We start from the raw sequence: 21,786 nt of genomic DNA on the forward strand, positions 1-21,786 counted from the left end.
AATCCCCAATGCAACAGTCTTGCCACATTATTATGCCTTTCAGTATACAATCCTTCTGCCATTAGTATATCACAACCAGCAAAAAGATGTGCAACTGTTTCCAGTTCTGTGTTACAAAAACTACTGTTTCTCCCACATGTTCAATAGACTTTGTAAATCAGCATATATGTAGTTCACTGTCTTGGGCTGCCAATATTAACCTTTTATCTTTTGGTTTAAGTTCACCTCTGCTTAACCATTCCTAAGATCAGCATGAGGTTGTTCAAAGAGTTTTCTATACTGGCAACTATATTTATGCATTTTCCACGTTTCTTGCCTTCTCATCTGATCTTTCACCTTATATTCTTTCTTGTTTTTTTGGCACATTCAGTTGCTGCCTGATTTTTATCTACTTCTGGTTTGATTTCCATTATTGTTTGCCACTGATATGCTTCTGCTAAACTAAGCAGGGAAGTCATCTTAGACTTATTCTCCTCATGTTTTAAAACTTTCACTACAATTGGGTCTTGTGAGGTCAGCAGATATGTAGTGAGGTCAGCAGATATGTATGTAGTCCTACAACTGCAGATCTATACATGTAATCAATTTTGAGGAGGCCCATACCTCCTTCCGAATGGGGCATATATAATATTGGTATACATTGAGGTTTATAAATCATTTGAGAAGCATGAAGCATCCTTCTTGTTTTTCAGTCCAACCAATTCAACACCTTTTGAGACCAGTCACCTATTCCAAACTGTGAGTTAGGACAGGAAGAGCAAATTGGTTTATAGCTTGGACTTTGTTCATAGATGTCAGCACTGTTTTTGGTATTAATTTTTGTCTTCTAAAATATTCCTTACTAAGTTTTATTCACATCTGTTCATGTTTTATTGTTGCTCCTTCATCAGTTCCCAAATATTTATACACTCCCTCTTGCTCAAGTTCTTTTATATCACATTCTTGTCCAAGGTTGATGTTTCCTTGGTGCTGCAGCTTTCCTGCTTTAAAGGCTGCTTTTGCACATTTATCAAGCCCAAACGACATTCTTATATCATCTGAAAAAGTTTTGACCATTCACTGTTGTGCTTTCAATTCCTCAGCTGATGAACTATACGGTTTTAAATCATACACAAGGAGAAGATAAGTCTTTACACACTTTGTTGTTTTCTGGGAGCTAAATTGTAGCCATGACCTAATCTGTTAAGTAGGCAGCTTAATGAATTAAGGGCAAGACAAACGAGCAGTGGTGACAAAGAGTCACTCTTGAATATCTCCCTTTGAATTTTTATCCCTGGAATAATAATTTGTCTTTTATCATGGCTTAACTGCAAAGTGATTTCCCACTGTTTCACGGTAATCGATCAGTGTAGGGTGTATCTTGTACATTTTAAGCACTCTTTTATCCATGAATGTGGGATACTGTTACATGATTTTTTTGTAGTCTATACATGCCATTCATAGAGTCTTCTCCTTTTTATAGTTCTCCATTATCATTTTATTTAACAACAAATGATCCTTTGTTCCATATGACTTTCTTCTTTTAACCTTTTGTTCTATTGCCATGATTGACTTTTCTTCTAAATGACTATAAATTCTGTCTGCATCAATTCCAATGTATGATTTATATGTTGTTGGAAGGCAAGTTATTGGTCTATAGTTTTTAGGATAGTTTGCAGGTTCGCTGTTAAGTAGGAGCATTGTTTTTCCTGTTTTTATCCAGGTTGGTGTCTGTTCTGGGTGTGCATACAAATAGTTCTTATTTCATAGCTAAGTCTTCATGTGAAGATGTTAATACTTTTAGCCAGAAGTTAGGTGCTACATCTGGGCCCGGGGTTTTCCATTTAGGAGATTTTCTTAACTTTGTTTCAATCTATTTGGCTGTTGCTTCATCCCATTTCATATCTTGTACATTTGAACATTTTATTCTTTCTTTTACTTCTCTCTATTCAGCATCTTTGTTATATTCCACAGGATCTTCATAGAGAGTTCTCCAAAATGTATCTATTTCTTCTTTTTTGGGTGGTGTTTCAATTCCTTTTGCCCTGTTACCCAGTTCTCTATAAACAATTTTTGGGTCATCAATAAAGTGCTTATTTTGTACCTTTCCTTTATATTTATCTGCATATCTTCTAAGTTTTTCTGCATGTGCTGATATTTTTAGTTTATTATTTGTGATAGTGCATGATAGATCCTGATCTGTTCTAATACTACGCATTGCTTTTATCACATTTATCTTTCTGAGTAGTTTTGTTGATCTGTTCCCTCTTCTATACTCTTCTAACAGTGGTGCTTCCTGTCTTAATTGCTTTATTGTTTTCTCTACATGATACTTCCATAATGGCATTTGATTTCTCCCCTTCCCTTACAGCCTTGTGTTTCTGTGGTAAGACTTTATCTGTTATTAATTTAGCTGCACAGTAACATATCCCATTTACGTCTGTTATATCATATAAATTTCTATAAACAGTCCTAATTACTGTGTTCATTTGTTTTATCAGACTTCTTACTTTTTAGGTTTACTGACTTTCTGTAGTCTATTTATTTCATTGATCCTAATATGTCTGTATATCTCTATTAATTCAAACAACTCTTCTCTTAAATCATTTTCTTCTAAACTGAGGGCATATTCTTTGTTTTCCATTTTATGTGGCCATTCCACAAAAAGTTCCAGAGCATCTTCCTGTGCCTCATTCTCTTCAGTTCCATCCTGTGTCATCTGTTGCTCTTTCATATGACAACTCACTGGCGTATCACTCCACAACACTGACTTTGTCAGAGTTGCCACAGTTTCCTGTTCCTTCCCTTGCTGTGCAACTCCAGATTAACTTTTGTGCTGGTTTCCTATAGAAGGCTCCAAAGTATCTTCATATGGCAACTGATCAGATGTTTCCCACTCCAATGGTGTTTCCTTAATTTGGGGTTCCATTGCGCTATCCTGCTGTGATGTTATTAGAGTTAGATTTTATACACTAAATCCTTCAATTCACAGGTAATTCATAACCTCAGTTTCTATTTCTTTAACGTCTCCTTTACTAATCCTCTTTTCTACTTTTCCTTTGTTTTCTTATTTTTTGTATTGTAAAACTTTCTATATTTTCTGTCTAAACCTACCAAAACCAGTATATATTGGAATTCAAAGACTTCAAGCACATAAATCTCCCGAATTCTATGATGAAGTCATAAAATTCACTTATAACAATATCACCCCAGAAATCACCTCAGCAGATAGAGTCACAAATGAGTTTTATACCTACATACATAAATGTGTAGAAGGGGACGTCTCATCCAGATCCAAATATAATGGGTAGTTTAAAAGCAAACCACCCTAATGGTTCACCAACATAAATAAAATCTATAATAAAAGTGAAAAAAAAAATAGAGTTTATAACAGCTCTAAAGATCCCCAAGTCAAGGAAAATAGTAGGAACTTCACTAAGAATTTTAAAAGAATATTAGATCATCTAAGGCAGCCCATGAGCTCAGGTTGGCATCTGAAGCTGATGACAATTACAAACCCTTCTTTAGTTATGTTACAAAACTAAGAAACTAGATTCTACTATATACAGTACCCATACTAAATTATAAAACCCTTTCAGACCAATGGGCATTATCAGCATGCTAGCAAATACATATAGTGCAAATTTCACTCCTAAAATGACTACCCAAAGCCCTACAATCCTCATATCTCTCAGATTCCCCATACTGAAAGTGCTGTCCAAGACTAAGAACACTTCTTCCATGGAACCAGATAACATACCAAGCTGCTTGTTAAACAGCACTAAACATGCACTGGCAGAATCTACCCATAAGCTATTTAACCTGAGCCTGGCTACAGGTGTAGTACCAGAATTATGGCTTACAGCACTGGTGATGTCACTGTATAAAGTTGGCTCTACTACTGACCCCAGATGCTATAGGCCAATCAGCTTGATATGTCTCATTTGTAAGGTCAAGAAATACATTATAGGATGTTTATAAACATTCACATTAAAAATCTCATCAGGGAAGACCTTCAGCAATTTGGTTTCGTAAAAGGCAGATCCTGTCTAACAAACCTGGCAAACTTCTTCAAAAAGGTAACACAAGTTGTTGACAGTGGTCACAGTGTGTACACACAGCCTACTTTGATGTTGCCAAGGCATTTGACACCATCCTCCATGCTAGTATAATTAACATTACAGATATACCCCAATATGGTAAGATGGATAGCAAATTGGATGAAATGCAGAGTCCACCTGGTTCAAATGGCAGGAGCAGCATCAGAGAACAGGAAGATAACAACTTTTGTTCCATTGGGCTCAGTGATATAACCACATTTGTTCAATATCTACTTCTGTAACTATAGACTGAAAATAAAACCTATGGCTAACCAAGTTTGCAGATGATTGCAAATTAGAAGTCATTGTCACATTCTACTCTGATGCAGTAGGCCTCCAGCAGGAATTTACATTTATAAATACCTGGTGCTTTTAAAATGGGTTTAAATTAAATACTAAAATGTAACATTGTCACATGTAGCAACAAACCATCTTGCCAACATATAGCATTGAAAAAAACGCTTGAAAATGAAAATGTAGCTAGAGACCTGGGAACCTGGGTTGATAATTCCCGGTCCTTTGATTGGCATGTTGTAACATTTGTCAGGAAATCCTTCTACAAGGCAAATCTGATTACAAAAGTAATATCATCAAGATGTAGAGGGGTTATTGTCCATTTGTATTCAGCAGTGAACAGACCAGTTACAGAATACACTGCCCTCATTGGGATGTAACTCAGCAGATGTATCAAACAGTTGGGAAGATCCTAACAGAGGATCATGGGCTTAAAATCCATAAGCTACTAGAAAAGACTGAATGCATTGTCCTTCTTTCCTGTGTCTTATAGGCTTGTCAGAGAAGACTTATGCCTTGCCTTCTGAGCAATAAGGGACCCAGTAGTCTTGGATCTGTTGTACCTCCACAAATCAGACAGTCCCAAATATCAGAATACGGAATCTGAACTTGCTTTCACAGATAAATAAAACAATATGTAGAAACAGATCCATTACTCAACATCTTCCCCCAACTTCTGGTATAGAATTCCTCTGTAGGTAAAGTAATGTAATACCATATTTTCCTTCAAAACTGACATGGATAATTATAATAAATTCACCCCAGGCTTTAGTAGTCTAGCCCATCTTGAGAGTTGAGGTACAGTCTAGGTTGGGAACTGGCAAGGCATAATAATCAAAAGACTCAGCAGACTTGAAATTCCTGTGATCACTACGATTTGTGATGTACAGTTGTGGCATGTCTCTTCTTCCTGTGTGTCACTGATGTATGTCTCTTATGCCATAATGAATACTAAGAAAGCAAGAATTAAACTGACCAAAAGTCACATAAGATGCACTGTCAATCAAAGGAATCTTTGGTTAGGCAAGTGTGATATTTTCTTACATACATCAGACACGTAATAATACACATGCACAAGGTTTTAATGCTGATACTTTTTTTATCCTTAATGGTTTGAACTGTAAGCTGCCATGAGATGAGCAAACAAATACTGAAAGGAGTAGATTTTATGCGGGGAGATGGGAGCGCATCTCCTGTGTAAAGGCTGTGTCCTCCAATATCTCTAGGTTTATATTCTGACTTCATGGCTACTACTAGCAATCATAGAATCAAATGGAGGCTATTTTTGTAGCCATCCTATCCAAACAGAAAGCCAAATGTAGATTAGAAATGGCATCCATAGGGGGTGTGGCCAAGATGGCTAACCGAGAGCAGCAACTAGTGAAAGCCCTGTGACTGAAAACTTTTCTCTGACAGAAAATGTAATAAAAAAAATTAAAAATTGAAGATGCTTCCTAGCTATCTTTATTCATTTATAGTTAGAGAAAAATGTATAGCTTCAAGTTCTTCAAAAGCAATAGTTTTTCTGTCAGAAATTCAACAGTTTGGTTAAGAGAGACGAGACTTCTACATATGTCACTCAAGAAATGGTACTCAGGATTCTTGTGTTAAAAAGACATTTAGTCAATATTATCTAGTACACAGGATATACTACTTAAAATAGACAAACTGGATACAAAACTGGGATGTTTCAAAGAAGAGACCAGAAAGAGGATGAAACATTTTGAAGCTGTTATGAAGCAACAAGGGGCACAAATCACTAGTATGGAAGAGACTTTGAATTATCATGAAAGAAGAAAAACACAAGGTGAGTCTCAGGCTGATTTTTGTGTAAAACAACATAACTGGCTCATAGAAAAACTTGATTTAGAAAACAGACTGAGATGAAATGACTTCAGAATTGATAGTATACCTGAAAAAATATGACAGAAACAATATAGTAAACTGCCTACATGAACCATTAAATTTACCTGAAACTTTAGCTTTTGGAATTGAAAAGAGCACATAGATCCCTGGGAGAACTTTCTAAAAAGGAACAACTCACCACCATGCTCAATTATAGTTAAGTTAATGTCTAGCTTAGAAGAAGATCAAATATTAAAAGCAGCATGGTCCAGCCCCCTATTAAAATAGGTGAACGTAGTCAGATTTGATAATGACTATTCCAGTAAAGTAATGAATAAAAGAAACTCCTGTTTACCAATGATTAAGCAGGTTAAAAAGAATAATATTAATGCCACTTTGGTGTTTCCAGCAAAGATCAAATTATTCCTTTCTGAAGAAACCAAGATAGTTAACACCCTAGTAAAGGCATCCACTTTTGTTAACAGCAATAAATTCCTCAATACTGAAAAAATAGTGTTAACCAATTTATCTCTGAAGAGACAGAATGAGCTGAAATTTTGGAAAACTGCTTCTAAAACTAAAAAGCCTAAAACAAATGACTCTTATTCATTGCTTGTTGGACTGTTATTTTGTGAAACAATAGATTTGCCTTTTAAGTAAAAGGCTTGTACTGCACTCTAAACCTCAAAACATATGTAAGTAAGTATTTATATTTTAAGCTAAAACATTTTTATTTTGAGGAATATAGGGTTTGTTTTACTGTTTCACTATGTTTACAGTAAAAGACTCAATATACTTCATTTAAATGTTAAATAAATACTTTCTTTAAGAAAATGTCATTATATTAAAATCAATAGAATTAGTAACTTTAAAGCAATATATGTTACAAATTTTATTTTATTTATTCAGCATCACTTAGTATGTGCATTGCTGAGTTAACTGAATGTCAGATCTAAGTAATATGCTAATTGGAAGTGTTAAAAGGCTGGTGATTTGTTTTCTTTGTTTCTGTGTAACACATTTCTTTCACAGGTGATTTATGAAACAGACAAACCGAAAAAGCTTGAGAACAAAATAATGTCCCATCTCTTCAGAATGCTACAGTTTTCCTGTCTTGAGCTGTGCTTAAGAAAATCTAGGTCAGAATTCATCACTGATATCTGTGAAAGAAGAAAAAGAACATTCTATTTTTTTCTCTCAAGTATACATGTGAAAAATGTACTCAAAATATCACCGCTTTTCTTTCTTAGAAGTAAAGAATTGGTAAGACAAAAGCTGTGGTAATGTTAGAACATATGATAGATGTTAAGCAAAAAGGCACAAAATAATATCTGTAATCCTCACACTAATAAGCATACTTCAGATAAAGAGGAAATGCTTAATATTAAAAAAAATTCCATGAGGATCTTAATAAAGACAAAAATAATAATCTTGATTACGAAAATTATTTAAAGAAAAATATTACTTGTAAACTAAATGACCAACAAATATCTGAGTTGAAAAATCCTATTACCCTGACAGAAGTTAAAGAAGCTTTAAAGAAAGGTAAAAATGGTACAGCTCCAGGGTTAGATGGTTTAAGTATGGAATTATATAGTCTGTTTCCATTAAATATTTTAGAATTACTGTGATGTTTTCAGGATAATTCAGGGTGACAAAATAATTCCTCCTTCATGGAAACTTTCTGTAATCACACCTATACTTAAACAAGGAAATGATAATAGGTTAGTCTCCTCATATAGACCTATTTCATTATTAAATGTAGACTATAAAATATTTAATTCCATTTTCACCACAATATTAAGAGCTATAGTAGACAAATTAATTAATAAAGATCAAACAGGATTTATAGTCAACAGATTAACTTATGATAATATAAAAAGGGAAGAAACTATCTTAGCAAATGGAATGAACAAGAAATTGCCCCTAATTCGTTTAGATATCGAGAGAGCTTTTTATTCTGAAGATTAAAACTTGTTTAAAAAACTTTAGAAGTGTTTGCATTTCCAGAGCAGTTTATTGGAATATTAAAAAACTGTATAGAGACTCCTAGGCATATGTTAAAATCGGATCTTACATTTCTCAATGATTCATTAAACAAAGGCACAAAACAAGGATGTCCCTTGTTCCCTTTATTATTTGCATTAGTCATCAAACCCTTAGCTAATATTATAAGAAGGAATGGAAACATTGATGGATTCTCAATTAATAGAGATTGTCAATCTAAAATACAGCTTTTTCCAGATGATATTTTACTAAATGTAGGAGATTTAAATGATTAAATCAAAAAATAAGGAAACTGAAAAGTTTCAAGAAGTATCGCTGCTGAAATTTAGTAGCAATAAAACTAAAACTTTAGTGTTAAATCAGCTACTAGATAGTAAGTTTAAAGATAAATATAAATTGGGAAGGTAAAGAGTTTTAGATATAAAAATCTATCCATATGTCTGTAAGATAATAATTTTGAAAAAGTAATTGAAGAAGTGTTACTTCCTATTAAAAATGTAATAAATGTTTTGTTTTCTTTTACTTTTGAGGATAGGTTAGTGCTTATTAACATGATTATATTACCCAAGAGTATCTCTCTCTCTCTGTATATATATATATATATATATATATATATATATAAAATATATCTATCTATATCTATCTATATATATATATATGTATATATATATATATATATATATATATATATATATATATATATATATATATGTACATACATATATCTATTTATCTATATATATATATATATATATATATATATATATATATATATATATTAATATATATATATATATATATATATATATATATATATATGGTCTACTTCTAAATTTCGCAGTTTCAAAACATTGATTTTCATATGATTAAGACCATAAGATCAAAGTTTTGAAACTTCAAAATTTAAATAAAAAAATAAATAAAAACAAGAAAATCTTTTATTTTATATTTTTGCAGGGGGGGCAAGCCTCCCTGCATGCCCCCACCCCCTGTTAATTAAATATACCAACTCCGAGATTGCACTACAGCAACAAAAATTGTAAGTATACCATTCTTTGCTATACAGTGATCGCCATTTAAACGGTTTGAAGTTTCAAAACTTCGCTCTTATGGTCTCAACCATAAGAAAGTCAATGTTTTGAAACATTGACATTTTAAGTAGATCCATAAATATAAATAGCTTTAATAACTGACAAATAAGTTTTATAAAAAATGAAAAATGTTAACTTCATTCTTATGGTAGCCTAAAAAACTGAGAATTGCTTATAGAAATTGTATGAATTATGGGAATATGGTGGTATTAGCTTCCCAGATGTAGAGTCTTATCCTGTTGCTGCAAGTTTTAACTCTATTATACTCTGGATAGACTCAACCTACACTTGTCAAAGGAGCAGATTATACTAAATTCTTATAAGTTTATTAAAGATGATAAATCAGAAATATGTAATAATCCTTTCATCTTGTTAACAAAATTTACCTTAGAAGGAAATTAATTTCAATCTTTACACTCTGCATATATGAAATCAATTCTTAAAATGGTTAAGAAATATGTTTTTAAAACTCCATTAATATCAAAATTAATTTTTTTGTGTTTTCCTATTGCATATAGCTCTAGATTTAAGGCAACTCAGAACAGTGATAAAATACATTTACTAAAAAGGAATGGATTAGTATTTTGGTCTGATTGCTTTGAAAAAGTAAAAGCTAAGTCCCCATAATATTTAATGAAATAATATAAGTTGGACGAGTCTGCTAACCAGTTAAAATTATCCATCAGTAAGAAATTAAATGAATTTGTGGAAAATATGAGTAAGGAGGAACAGAACATTATTCCCCCATTATATGAATATATGAATGCTATTATCAAAGGTCGACTGACATACAAAGGAAGCTTGTCCAAGCTATACAAGTTAATTAATAATAATAATTTTGATGCAAAATTCTGGAACTTTTTAGATAGTGGTGGATTGCGGGACTCAGTAGATGGAAAGAATAAAGCTTTGATACTTAAATCAGTTATTCATACTTCTTCATGTTTATACTGGAAAGTTTTATGTGGAGATATAAACCTAGAATATTTGTTACTACATATTAAAACTCTAAGTGTAGTAAAATAACGTTGGAGATGTAGTAACAATGTAAAAGCTGATTAGACAGACATCTTTATGGATTGTGAAAAAATAAATTTATATTGGGAAGAGATAAGCATGTTTTTAAGGGGTTATGGTTTGATAATTGTTCTTTAGATTAGTAATGCTAATGAATGTTCCACTTCCTGTATCTGTAAAAGCCAAAGAGCAAGCACTCTTTTGGCAGTTGCCAGAAAGTTATTAGAAAAACTTGGAAATCGAACTTAGTTCCTACGTTCAAAGAATTTTCAAATTTAACAAAAGTACTATGTAAAACTGAAAAAGATGTGATCAGATTAATATCTATAAATCATAGTAAAAACTTTAGTTGTTGGGATAACCTTGAAATATTGCAGTTGAAATACCAAGATTTTTAATGTGTTAATTGGATAAGATTACCTTGATTATTCAGTGTATTCCTGTTACTGTATAACAATATGTGAAGTTGAATTTCTTACTTTCTGTATATATATATATATATATATATATATATATATATATATATATATATATATTGTAGATATGTTAAATTAATAAAAAAATTCTTTAAGAAAAAGAAGAAGAAATGGCATTCATAGAACTGGGCATCCTGAATAACAGGCTCATTATAACACCTTAGATAGAGTAGGATCTGACAGCAAGATTAACATAATTTACATTGTTGTTTCCGGACTTCTGCTCTATTTCATATGTGACATCATTTTAGTTTCTCTCTGCATATTCATTCAGAAAATTGGAAACATACATAATTCTGTAAAATGATGCTTTACTATGGGTCTACGTCAGAAAACTGACAAACCAAAAGACATATTGTTCAAACCTAAGCAGAGTTCATTTCCTATAGGGGAAGAAGTTCTGTGATTGGCCTCAAAACAACCTGTCTGTCTTTTTTTTTCAGTATAGAAACACTTTGCCACAAAGAATGCAAACACAGTAGACTGTGCCATAACTGCAGTAACATGCATCTATATCATAACATTGACAGCTTAGTTTGTCAAATCCTAAAACATCAACACCTGAGCGTTGAAAGCTAACAATAGCGAATTGCCACATCATCAAATTATTTAATCGGGAAAGAATTCTGGTGGCTGTCCATAGACAAAATACAAAAAGACACCCAAACATAGTGGGGAGCTTTGCCTCAACACACCCCCATGTGGGAGGGCTGTGCCTCCCACCCCCTAACTAAATATACCAACTCCGAGATTGCTCTACATTGGGGAAAGGGCAAATCCCTGATAACGGCCATGTGAATTCTTTCCCGAGGGAAAGAATTCGATGATGTGGCCATTCGCTATTGTAAGCATTCGACACTTAGGTGTCAATGATTAAGCATTCGACAACCTAAGCTGTTGACAATTCAATAAGAACCCCAGTAACATACCTTGTCAATACATTATTTCACGGTTAGTGCCTTTTGTACTACTTGGATAAATACTGTGTGCTGGGTTTCAGTTTTGAGAGATCATTACAAGGTTTGTTTAATGGACAGACCACACAAATCTCACTTTATAGGGATACAATACATGCCCAAAGCAAATATTTTAGTTTAACTTTCATTTTAAGTTTTCCTTCTACCTCATAGTATATTGTTATCACTACTGGTTGCCAGTGTGCCATTGTTATATAATATGTGCCAGTGCACAACACTTTGATATATCTATTCCTACATTGCTTTGCAGAATATGAGTGTGCAACACATTATTGTTATTAAACTGGCAATGAGCCATGTCAGTGAGCTGGTGTCTATGCATTGCCTGTCCTGACTGTGCATTGCAAAGTGTCGCCTTCTATATAATTGTCATGCACTCTTCACAACATGCTTATATGGCTATATTCACTTCCAAATCATTTGTGGCACACTAGGGAGCTAGGGACACACATCATTGTCTATCCATTGGCAATTTCCTTTCTTTTGTTCATTCCAGTCAGTATGTGGTAGGGAAGACAATTGTTAAGTTCAACACAAACAAAATGCTATAGTGAAGCAAGCCATCTTAATTTTGTATGCTAGCTTCAAAATTGTCAGGTTGGTATCATTCAAAACTTACCACAGAACCAAGAGAGTGGGATAACTATGGTATAATAAATGTTAGAACAGCACATTGGTCACATGAAAAACACTAATTCATATAATTTATGCTTTCTAAATGAATAGTAGTGATATATTTTATTTTGCATACATTGCTTAGTTTTCCATTGAAGTGCATGTTTCTTTTTGACTTCATGTTGTGTTGTGTCCCTCATGGTTTCCGAAGCTGTGTGAAATTGCATGTGCTGCTAGTAATTTAACTATTGGCATACTTCTGTTTTGTTAATGTGCAACATTCAATGCTCCTGCCCTTTACACAGTACCTGTTTTTCCACAGTCTGTGGGTACTGGCCCCATGTTATACCACTTGGCATTACTCTTAGCTGCTACACTGTCTGGACCTGCCTGTTGTAAATGCATCTACATTCCTCAGGGATGGCTGTGGAACATTTTCTAACATTTTTTAGCACAGTACCACTGGCTGTGTCTGATGCTTCCACACTTTGTGCTTGCACCCACATCACATGGTTACTGCCTGTGGGAGTATCACAGATGCTACCTTGATTTTTTTGTTTTTCTCTCTGTCGGCTTTAAAAGTTTGCTGTATGATGTGTGTGTGTGTGTGTGTGTGTGTGTGTGTGTGTGTGTGTGTGTGTGTGTGTGTGTGTGTGTGTGTTTGTGTGTGTATCTGCATATTATTGTGATGGGTTACATCACATAGTGCTGCATTTACAACCGTCTTGGCAAATACTTTTGGACTGCATGTCTAATTTGATTTTTTTTAACCCAGTGCTTGCCAAATCTCTGGAATAAACTTTGCCTTGTATGTTAAGCAGTGTGACTCACTATTATCTTTTAAACATAAACTAGATCACTGGATAGGTATCCACAAAGTTACTCCAGGATGGATGAGTATGGCATTCCTGGAGAAAGGACACACAGCCTGAGTGTGGGTCAGACTGGCAAGGTGAGCATGGTCATGAGACACAATGGCCTTGGAATATCTGAGAATCTATGAATCTCTGAAAGTCAGGCTTGCATGTTTTTATCTTTTGTTAAATGTGTACTTGCAACTGTTCGGACATTTATATGTTAAACTCCTTGCTGGCTTACCTGAGCCCTCCACATATGTTCACTCGCAACTGGCATTATCATTTTATTCTTTCCTGAAAATGGCCTAAAGCTCCTCTAAGGGTGTTTCCAAGCCTTTCTATGACTATATGTAATAGTCTGCTGATGCATCTACTAAACATCAGCTTGAAGGGGCTATATCCTAGAGGCCCGGGGTAGCACCCAGATTGAAAACATTAAAGATGTAGAAAAATTGGTCCCACTTTTTCTATAACCTTTCTCAACACTGATTTTAGGTTTCCATTAAAATGTTTGGGAATTATAAATAGATATCCTTAATTATTTTTATCTTAATCATCTGGTAGTGGTGCTGCATAATTTTACACATAAAAAACTTGCATTGGTCTGTCAGAATTTCCTTATGAATATCTACCTGGCAAAGTAGCAACACAAGTTCCTTTGCAACAGCTCTGGAATTAGCTTTCCTAATGGGAATAGTCTTAGGAAATCAGGTAGCATAGTCTAACACCATCAAAATATTGTGGTACCTATTGATGAGGCTGAGTCATTGCTCCACAGTACCCACAGCAGTTCCTTTGTAAATAATATCAGTTATGGGCATTGGTAATAGTGGATTCCCAAAGCCTGGCTTAGGGGCTGTTTTTTTTGACACTCTGGACAACTGGCACAATAATTATCTTCATGATACCCAGGCAGTAAAACCTATCCAGGTCCCTTGCTTTAATTTTGATTTTACCCATGCCTAATGATTCTCATCATTGGATTTGGGCCGTTTGCATGACCATATGCCTACTCTCCCCATCACAATATTTGGAAATATGCCCACTCTTGCCAAAATCAGAATACAAAATAAAAGACATAGATTATTTTGTTTTACACACAATTTTGTCTAACACTTTATCAGGTATTTTCTTAAAGAAATTCTCATAATATTAAACTCTTTCCAAAAGAGTGACAAAACGTTTAGCATCTTATGGGTTGGCATGACACACCCACTATTTAACTTATTAATTGATTATTTGAATACTTTGTAAGAAGTTTTTAAGTGGAATAATGCATAATTATTTAAATATATGTTTATATAAGTAGGAATGTATGATTTAATTGTGCATTTAAAAATGATGAATTTTTTAACAATATGCCATTTCCTTTTTAAGAAATTTATGGCCGGAAATTAGGCTATTAATTGAGTGATTATTGAATAATCAACACTGTATAAAATGAGTAAGTTACAATGATATTATGTATTCTGAAGAAGTTCGGAAGGACGAAACCTAGGTCAATAAAGCAGTTTTCGTTACATTGTTCGTGTGGTGGCTTTCTGGAATTGGTTGGTACCTACAAGTTTTGTTTTGGAGCCTGTTTTCATCTCCTTATTGGCATTGGGCTTATCTCACCATGCTTTCAACAACAAGTTGCAGTTCAGTTTTGGTTATTGGTCTTTATGGCGAGCGAGAGTGGTCCGGTAGATGTCGGGAGTATGTTACAGCATATCCAAGCAACTTTACAAGAACATTCGGGACTTATCAAGCAATTGCTTACCAGAGATACGGTGAATTCCACGCAAGTAGGGAACAGTTTGGGGTTCCCATTGACACAACCAACGCCACCTAATTCCAATATTCAAGGTAATTTTGAATTTGGCAATAAAGAACAATCTGTAAAAGATTTAAGCAGCTGGAAACATCATAAGTATAACTTTTCAAATGGTTCTACTAAACAAACTACCACAGTAGAAACCATGCATAATATACAACCAATGCAAGATATGCTTAAAATATTTGAGAAAAAACTGTTTAAACTAAAACGGACACAATTAGAAAACAGTTATCTGTTGCGGAATATTGAATTGGGAATCATCCCCAAAGGTTTACGGCTTTGGAGGTATCCAAACGGCTGTGAACATCATGAGAATATGCTTAATGATTTACACGCATTTTTCGATAACTGTGGCATTCGATTGATGGAAATCATAATTAAATATAATGATATCAAAATATCAGCATTATTTACTGAATTAGAAGAATTAAACTGTAACATATCTAAAGACCTTTTGTTTGAGCATGTTTACGATAAATATACACACATCATTTCAGACGTATCAACATGCTGTGACAACATTTTTCGGAAGAAATGTTACAAAATTCAACGGGACCTTCAGAGATATACTAAACATCAAACATATCCAAAATCGTCCAATTCAAATAGTAAAAACCATAGCAACGCTCAACAACAGCATAATTTGGCCGCAACTGACGACGTCAATCCGCCGTTTGAGGGTGATGACGACAACAACTACACAGAAGGCGAGGAGAGTACGGAAGAAGGCGTAAGGCATTCGGATCGTCTAAGGAACCATCAAGAAGTGAATAACCAGCAAGAATCTTACAAAACAGGCACCAGACCCAAACAGACTTTTTTGGGACTTACCGCGGGCAAAAAACGGAGAATGTAATTCATACAACTTGTGAAACAGGGGGAGTACGGACACAATTGGTTCCTCTTTCAGAACCTTATGTACTTTCTACATTGGTATGTCCGGAACATCATCACCCCATTGTGAGTAAGCTCAGTATATATTCCAATGTTTTGTCTCCTTGTAAACAGGATCAATATAACATTCCCACGACTTCTTCCGATGTTCATATTTTTACAAATGATGTGACAAATGATAACAGTAGTATGCATGGCAATGATAATTACTGTCATTCAAATATTCAACTGTTTCAAGACAAAAATGAGCATGAGCATGATAATATATTATTAGAATTAAGCACATATCAGTATGCTGAAGATGGGATAAATAATGATGTATTTAATGCAAATGACAGAAATGGAGAAGTGTATGAACTAGAATGTTCAAGTGACCATAGTTATTCAGTTAATTTTTATATAGATCACAATCCAGATAATTATATAACTGAGAGTGACAACACTATGCAATCACAAGGTGTTAATACAGAAGTGTGTTCAAACATAGATTTAGTAGTAGAACACAATGAGCATTTTTTAAGTAATCCACATGTCATATTGAATACAAAGCAAGATTATAAAATATATAATTATTCATCCAAAGATATAACAGCAGAACATGCTGATTTGTTTTCAAAAGGACTTAGTTATGTCCCATGTATAAAAGGCAATATGGTAGAATCTATATTAGATTTAAAGTTATTTTCAAGAAAATTGAATCTTAAAGTATATTTCAACAACAATATTGAAAGTCAAACTGGGGCACATAAGAGGTTCACGAAACCAAGTCTATTCAACCCACCCATGAATGAAGAAATTATGTATTTTGAAAGAAGAAGTGAATATGATATAAGAACATTTTATAAGAAATACAAATATAATAAACATGTTAACATTACAAAAACTGAACAACAATTACTTAAAGATATAAAAAATGATCCAAAATTAAGAATTATGAGGCCTGATAAAGGTAATGGTATAGTCATATTGGATTACAATGATTACAGTTCATATATGACTAACATGTTAATGAGCAATACATATGCAGAAATAAGTAGAAATCAAGTACATATAGCTTATAAAAGAATTGAAACAATGTTAGAAGACATGTTATACCAAGGGGGTATCACTGAAAAAGAATATGATTTTTTACGAAATGAACATCCAGTTATCAGTGGTATCTTCGGAATACCAAAAATACACAAAGGCCTTGACAATTTGGAATTTAGGCCCATAGTAGATGGACATAGAAGTGTTACATGCAATATAAGTACATATTTGGATCATTTTTTTAAGGAAAGTATGAAATGTTTCAGTTACATAACTAAAGATTCATGGGATTTTTTGAGCAGACTAAATAAAATAAATATGAAGAGAGAATATGTTTTCATCACAATAGATGTTGTGAATCTATTTACTACAATTCCTCATGATGTAGGCCTTTTATGGCTGGAAGAACAATTATTTGTGACGCAACTTTATGAACAAGATCAGATTAATATATTAATAAATCTAATGGAAATAGTACTTAACAACAATTATATATTTTTTGAAGGTAGTTATTTCCAACAAATAAGTGGGGTAGCCATGGGGGCACCTTGTGCCCCCATGTATCTAAACAATCATGAGCTATTGGGAACATAATTATTTATTTACAACAGAGTTTCGTGACCATCTAATTATGTACACCAGATATTTGGATGATATTTTTATCATATGGGATCAAGATAAAAATAAAAATGTATTGGAAAAATTCTTAGAATACATTAATCATACAGTAAAGTTTTTGAAATTTACTTATAATGTCCAAGAAACTAAAATTAACTACCTGGATGTAGATATAACACATGACAAAGAAACAAATATTCTGAAAACACAAATACATAGAAAACCTACTTTTTCAAATGCGTACTTGCACTATGACAGCTGGCACCCTGGCCATCAGAAAAAAGCCATAGTTAAGGGGCAGATGGTCAGGGCGGCCAGGATGGTCAGTGAAGAAGTAGACTTTGTAGAAGAAATGAAATATATTACGCAATTATTCATGAATAGGGGATATCCAGAACAATTTTGTGTTAAAATATTTGATGAAGTAATAAATAAAAGAAAAAATGGAATATACACAGCAATTTTAAAAACAGGTTCGTTGAACAAAATATCAATAAATAACGGAGATGCAATGAATAAAGATGGTTACAATAATACCCCATTATATATTATTAAATTTGACGATTGTTCCAAAGATATAGAACATATCATCAAGAAAAATTGGGACTTTTTTGTCAATGATAAAATAGGGAGACAAATGTTCAACGGAATAATACAATTCGTATATAAGAAAAGTCCTTCTTTTAAAAATATATTAGAAAACAAAAGAAATATTGAAAAATACACAAGTGCAAAAGAAGGAAACTTTAGATGTGGGACATGTAGCACATGTAGTTACATTCAAGAAACAGGTACTAACATTAGGATTAATGAATGTAATATTAGGATAAATGGACATTATAATTGTCATACAATAAATCTAGTATATATAGCCTTGTGTCAACAATGTAAAGCCTTTTACGTGGGAAAAACTAAGAGGAAATTTAGAGAACGAATCAAAGAACATTTATTAGATATACAACATCATAAAAATAGTAACGCTTTAGCAAGACATATAACAGAATATAATGATCATAAATTTTAATTTATCGTTATAAATCAAATAAAACAAGATTTACAAGGAAGGATAACTATGTATCATTTGGATATGGAGGAACTTAAATGGCACATACAACTCAATTCATGTATACCTCCGGGTATAAATGAATATATGACCATTATGCCATTATTAAAACTGAATAGAATATATAATAAATGATACATGGTATTATATAAAACATCAATTTATATTATTTACATTTAATTTATTTATTATTAATACACAACATAATTAAATAATAGCCTAGAACAACTCACAGTATTGTATATTAACACAATTGATTTAAGAACTATTAGATTGTATACTATATGTAAATAATATATATATAACATTTGCATTTAAATAACAATTGTACATATTATATATCCCAATACAACATGATTCATAATATTGGTTGTGATTATGCATATTAGTAGTACATTTTTCATTAAAATTTATTATATATAAATATATATAAAATATGCATAAAGAATATCTAATAATTAATAGGTTTCAGTTGAATATATTTACTATTGTACATGTATAAATCACTGTTAATATATATTAGATACATTAATTATATTTACAAAAATAAGTAGTTTTTATAAAAAAACTTATCAATGGATTATTTGAATACTTTGTAAGAAGTTTTTAAGTGGAATAATGCATAATTATTTAAATATATGTTTATATAAGTAGGAATGTATGATTTAATTGTGCATTTAAAAATGATGAATTTTTTAACAATATGCCATTTCTTTTTTAAGAAATTTATGGCGGGAAATTAGGCTATTAATTGAGTGATTATTGAATAATCAACACTGTATAAAATGAGTGAGTTACAATGATAGTATGTATTCTGAAGAAGTTCAGAAGGATGAAACCTAGGTCAATAAAGCAGTTTTCTTTACATTGTTCGTGTGGTGGCTTTCTGGAATTGGTTGGTACCTACAAGTTTTGTTTTGGAGCCTGTTTTCATCTCCTTATTGGCATTGGGCTTATCTCACCTTGCTTTCAACAACACCCACTATTTAACAATTGCCAGCAAAGCTCTTTTGAGCAGGTCTACAGTGAGTATTTCCATCATTCTTGTCGCCATTAAGACTCTCTGGGTCTAACTGAAAATTTAGAATATGTTATAATTTAAGCAACTGTGCTGTTATGGTTTTCCAGCCATAGAATTTAAGGATTATTGTCTCAGAAATTATTTGTTTTTTTACCTTGTCAAAGTTATTACAATCTATACTATACAGGCACGTAAAAGCACAGAGAGAATCCCTTGTAAGTTGAACCAGAAATATTCAATCACAGTGAGATTGGTCCTACCCCTCCTTGCTCTCCTCTACAATGTGACTACACAGATTTTGAGGTCTTCTTCAATGGCTATGCTTTAAGTGGAGGAACAATTCATGGTTGAATCATCAGTTTGGTTACTGCTACCATACCCATGGTAGAAGCACCTGTATTCTGAAACAGCTGTTCTAGATAGATAAATTTGATTTATAGATAAGTACTAGGCTAGCTGCTCTTGCAGGCCATTTTAAGCATAGCCAGTACTGCTGTCATCTCTCAGTTTTCAGGCTTCTGTACATGGAATACATCCCATGAACTTGGACACACCTTTAGACTAAAGAATGACTCCGACCTCCATACAGTATGGCACCAGTGGTGAAACCAGAAGAGAGAGAATTTTTCTTTTACTCCATATTGGGAGTTATCTTATATTTGGTAGCAACAGATGGAATTAGACGTTCATAATTTGCAGCTGAAGTCTCAATTGCCCACATTTCTACACCAGATGAGGTAATTAGACAGCAGATGCTTGCAGTTCATTTGAGAATAAGTAGCTTATTGTCCAAACAGTAAAGGTTAGTCTGACTTTGCCATTAAGAGAAGCATATATAGCAACATACAAAAGTGCAATCAAAGCAAACAGTTCAGTTTTTTCAGCTGAGAAATGCAAATACTCTTCTCTGGTGCATTGCACAAAGCAAACACATGCTGCAAGTCCCAAATACACATTTACATCCTGGATAAGCAATAACAGATTGCATTGTATAAAATCAAGTGTCTCTCTTCTCTGGATTTTCAATGGTCTTAGTCACTCCACATATACTGCAGTCTCAAGAGCTGGAAGCTCTGGCCTCAGTTTATTTTTGCTTCACTCAGGTATACAACAAATTCCACTGGATCCTTGTACCAGTGCTTACTGCCATATTGCTCTTAGCCTAACCTTCTTTCTCACCTGAAATCAATTACCTTGCCTGCAGCTAATTCTTGTTAAAATACTACTCCTTAGCGCCCACTAACTTGCAATTTCCCTTATACAATGTTCTATTTGCTCTCCAGGTATCACATCCCATTCTCAACATATTGTCTTCCTGTACAATTTTTAATTAAACCTGTTTTCTACTGTTTCCAAACATTGTACCAGTAGAACCACCACATTGTTAAAAAGTGGTTAGTCACCACTGATATCTTGTTTCTGGTTGGATCATATCACCTCAGTGAGAAATAATAATGCAAAAAACACTTGGTATTATAGCATATTTGATGGACAAATGAGAAATTAAAAATGATTAATAAATAAGAAATACCAGAAAAAAATCCCAAAAGATTCTGGCAAACAATCAACCTCCTGCTCAACCCAGGAAAACGCATTACCCCAGCCGCAACTCTGACCAACTCAAATGATTGCATAGTCACTCAATTTAACTCCCATTTTATTAACTCAATAACCTCTCTACTAATCAGATCCCCTAATATGGCTCTGTCCATACCTCAAACCTCCAACAACAATTTTACCCTCCTCTATCTCAAACCTATCCAAACAAGGTATGTTAAAAATCTCCTTTCTAAACTAAAACCTTGCACACTAGCTGCAGACCAGCCACCTGGTGACTTTCTACAACTAGCTGCTATTTCCATCACTTACCCTATATCTATTCTAACTGCCACAGTGGTATGGTGGTAGCGTTGTTACCTCACAGCAAGAGGTTCTCCCGTTCGATTCTCAGCGTGTCTTGGGAGTGCCTTCAGTGTGGAGTCTGCATGTCCTCCTCGCAGTTGGGTAGCATTCGAAAGACATGCGTGCGTAAATGGGTGTGCCTTTGTTGAAGGTTGGGCATCGAGCTGGCACCTTGGCATTTC

This window comes from Protopterus annectens, chromosome 8.part0 (genome assembly GCF_019279795.1).
Source record: "Protopterus annectens isolate FY-2018-M chromosome 8.part0, PAN1.0, whole genome shotgun sequence".
NCBI lineage: Eukaryota > Metazoa > Chordata > Ceratodontiformes > Protopteridae > Protopterus > Protopterus annectens.